Genomic DNA, 4,637 nt, shown 5'->3' with positions numbered 1-4,637 from the left:
TTAGTGCTGGTGCTGCCCACAGCTCACACTCAAGTGCAGCAGCCTCAGTGATGTACAGTGTGGTCACCCCCATGCTGAACCCCTTCATCTACAGTCTTAGGAATAAAGACATAAAGAAGGTTCTGAAAATAGTCTTTGGACAGAAATTGTGAAAAAAAAAATCATTGACCTGGAGCTAAAACAATGCCCATGATTGCAGGGTTTCAAGTCTTGGAGCCAATAGTTGTGATTCTCTGATCAGATTCTGAAAGAACATTTCTGTACAATTGGAGTGACAGTGTATTTAGCTTTCTACACTCTCTCATATCCAGCCATTTTTTTCTTTAATATCTTTCTACTTCCCCAATGTCATTACTAGTCTTGTATCTGAAATACTTTAAAGGTACCATTATGACATAGAATGACATTTAACTCTTTTAAAATTTTTTCTATTTGTTAAAGAATTATTTTTATTTAATTTAATGATTATTATTATTATTTTTTTATTTGATAAGACAGAGAGAGAAAGAAAGTTTCAGGACTCAAATTATAATTTTCTATGTGGGAGTCCAGTGCTGCAACTACCATGTCACCTGCTGACCCTCTGTATATGCAACTCTAAAAAATAATGTATTCTCATATGATGTACATATTTATGAGCAATTTATATATAATATTACTAGAATAACATTTTTGGGGTTTTATTCAGTCTATGGAAAGATATAACGACAGCAAGAAATAAAAACAACTAGAAAAAAAATAACACATTACCTTTGTCAACTAATGCCATTATTTTAATTTAGAATATAGACAAATCTGAACATACAGATTTTCGTCTATATGTATTTCCTTGTTTCCAGTATCTCTATCTGAAATGTATACTTGTATATAATAGTGTGGTTATTTCTCTGTAATTTGCTCAATAGACTCCTCATCTGTTACTCAGCTTAGAGTTCACATTGCCTACTGTAATCACTGTCAATATTTGATGATCAGTTCCAGACTCTATGGTCCAGCCATAGCATACCAGAGTACCTGGCTGGAAGCCATGCGAGGTCTCTGGTTCACGTCCTGAATCCACTGAGCCTGAAATCTCACTGGCTTGGTGTTTGGTGGATCCAGAGGACTGGAGGACAGGAGGAAGGGAATCTCAGCCTGACAACGCCCTGTAGAGAGGGCTTCTTTTTTCTTTATGTCTGTCTGTCTGTGTCCTTGTTGTTCTCTCTAGCTCTCTTTCCTCATGTGCACCAACACATTCTGTTATAAATAAAAAAAAGATCAGCTACCTGAATCAAAATGTTTTGTCTATGAAAAAGTAAATCTAAACAAATATGGCCTTAGAGTCAAAGATAGCCTTAAACATGATGAAGTGAACATTTCAATCACAAATTGTAATAACTATGCACCATGTTTGTTGTTCATCCTGTTCATCTACTTGTCAAAGGACTGAAAATTGGTGTCCAGTTGGAAGGATGTTTATTCACTGGGGTAAAGGATTGACTGGTGTGTTTTATGCTGTTTCATTAAATAAATATCTTTCTGTTTCTCCTTGAATACTTCAGAGTAGGCTATAATTACAACTGCGTATTTTGCTAAAAATGAATGAATACCCCCTCTTCAAAATTTTGTCATAACTGCTGAAGAGACAGTGAATGAACAATGATCAATACCAGTCAATATATATATATATATATATATATATATAGTGCTCAAGAATTCATGAACAAAGAGTTTGATTATCTGTCCCAGTGGTTTGATTCATGGTCACAAACATCCAGTGAAAATATTCATGCCCTTCACATTGTTCCTAATGACCCTAAGGGTACACAAAGGTAGTCACTTTTTTCTAATTTTTACTTATATTTATTTATTTGTATTTATATTTTAGTTTTGCCATAGGGTAAATGCATTTGCCAGAGAAAGAGAGAAGGAGGGAAAGTGAGAAATCACTACCAAGGGAGGACAATCACACGACATTCCCTTCTACAGTCTCCTCTCAGGATTTTGGACACACATGCATATGCACCCAGTGTGACTGATCAAGCCACCAAGTCTTTGACTAGAACCGTGCACTCAGCCACATGGGGTCCAGCGCCTTAACTGTCATGCCACCTGCTGACCCATCACAATTAAATTGTAACTCATGCTTTGTGAAAGGAGCTAATGACCTTTGGAGGTAGGAGAATTCACAGAGAACATGTATTAAAGGTAAATTCATCACACTTCCAACTTGGTCTCTCGAGCACAGCAAATCAACAGGAAAACATTCCTTTCTTCCCATACCAGTGTCCACTAGGGAAATCAGCTACTATGAGGTTACAGTGATAAGGAGGAAATGTACCTAATGAGCAGACATAGGGAGCTGTAAATATTTTATGTGTCCTTGTTTCTCAAGGAGTACAGCCATGGGCTGGACAAGACATGGTTGATTTTTTAGGAATCTAATTCTTCCATTGTGTCTTCTCTAGGGACAGAAATTCAGTCTCCATCACCAACCATTCAGGGAGAAATGTACACTTCCACAGTAAACTGTCCTCTCTGAGACCCCATACAGGTGAGTCTGAGAGCCCGGTAGGTACCACAGAAATGGGTCAGAGAGAATGGATGCCAATGACATCTACCTGTGGTCACTTAAGAGCCAAACCAACCTAGCAAGAGCCAAGAGGTTGATGTGTTTGGTTACTTCTCTAGAAAGTTATTCATCGTTAATTTCTTTAATTTGTTAACAAGCCATGTGTCTGTCAGACTTAGCAATTCAGGCATCATTGTGGACAATGGAGTGATTTGAATAGAAATCCAGTTGGATGAGGCTGTAGAAGGAATGAGACAAATGAAACAATTTAATTAAACAACAAATTAGAGCATGTGCCCAGAAATTTGTAGCTCATGAAGTAGTAAACGTAGAACCAGAGTTGTGATGAGATGTGCAGTAACTTTAGGATCAGTTCAGCAATTTTTGGAATGAGTATATTTGTGCATAGTTCTGTATTTTTTGAAGGATCCAAATGAAGTGGTTCTTCGCAATTCATACCTTAAAACAGTATTTCATGAGACTTACATTTCATAGTTTCTCCTTTCACATTGAGCATTCTCATAAAAATATTATTCTAAGGTCATAATTGAGAATATTAAAAAGTTTTTACTTACAACTATTTTTCTTGCTGATGAAATTAAATAAGGTTTGTAAGTCTCTTAGCATTTTACTTTGTTGCAAATTATGCAAATGTTTTGATTTGATGTTCAGGGGTCTGAGTATATTCTATTCTTCTGATTTTTTCTTTTAGAAATAAATTGAAATATTAAAATATTCAGAATAATATTGAATTATTTTATGTGTTGATGGGTATCAATACATATTGGATGAATGTGAAAAGTTAATAGATTTTGTGTAAGGAAATCTAGTTGTTCATCATATTGTGTACCCATCCATACACCCCAAATTTTTATTAACTTAGATAAATTCTTGTACATCAGTAGTAAAAATAAATACCTTTTTTTACTCCCCACTCCACAGGGCAAATGTGGTCACCTGAGAAAGAGACAGAGAGACAGAAAGTGAAAAAATCACTCCCCGTTGGGTTGTTCACCATTTTCTCTTGAGAATTTGGGCATGCATGAACACATGCTCAGTGTCATTTTCAAACTGCTGGGTTTGGGACTTGAACCACAGTTGGCCAAGTCAGAGTACAACACCATAACCACTATGACACCTGCTGGCCCACCAAATTACCAACGTATATTGCAGTTGTCTGAATACTAATCAACTGATAACTATAAGAAAACTTTTGAAATAAAATACTTAGTGATTCCATTTAACTAAGGTATCTGAAGAAGTCAAAATCAAAGAAGCAGCCTACAAAAGGAGGAAGTAGAGTTGCTTTCTTTTTTCTAAAAACAATGTATTATTTATTTTATTAATGATTACTATTATTCAGCTTGACAAAATAAAAACAGAGAAAGAGTAAGAAATCAAGCCACCAGGTCAGGGACTTGAACCACCATTGGCCATGTAAGAGTTCAGCGCCCTTAACCACCATGACATCTGCTGGTCCCAGAACTGTTTTTCAACAGATATAAAGGTACAGTTATTGAGCCAGTTGATGATGTGGTGGTTAAGGTGGCTGAATTGCACATGGTCTACTCTCAGTTAAAGTCCCAGACCTGGCAGCTTGAAAAAAAAAATGCCAGGCATGTGTGCATGCACTCCTGGCATTCTGAGAGAAGAGAGTATTGTAGCATTGCCATTGCCCCTGGGGGGGGGGGGATTTCTTGTTTTCCTCTCTCTGTTTCTCTGTCCAGTGAGTGCATGTTCCTAATAGGTAAACTAAAACCAAAAATCAAAACAAAACAAAACAAAACAAAACAAATGAAATCCCTTTGTAACATCACACTTAACTCCATAAATATGTACCATTACCTTTGTTTCTAAATGAATGAATAAAAATCCTATAGAATACATGATCTGTGGGAACAAAGAAGTGAGATAAGAAGTCCCAACAGAGATGGCACTACGAAAGCCTAAAGCAGACTAGATCCATACAAAAATACAAAAAATAACTTTGTGATTGCAAAATATGAACTATGGCATTTCAACCATACGAATAATACCTGTTCAAGTGAAATTAGTCATCATATTTTCCTCTTTTCAGGGAGTTACC

The sequence above is a fragment of the Tupaia chinensis genome, unplaced genomic scaffold (assembly GCF_000334495.1).
Source record: "Tupaia chinensis unplaced genomic scaffold, TupChi_1.0 Scaffold143650_1, whole genome shotgun sequence".
NCBI lineage: Eukaryota > Metazoa > Chordata > Mammalia > Scandentia > Tupaiidae > Tupaia > Tupaia belangeri.
The sequence above is the reverse complement of the archived record's forward strand: the minus strand, read 5'-3'. Positions refer to the sequence as shown.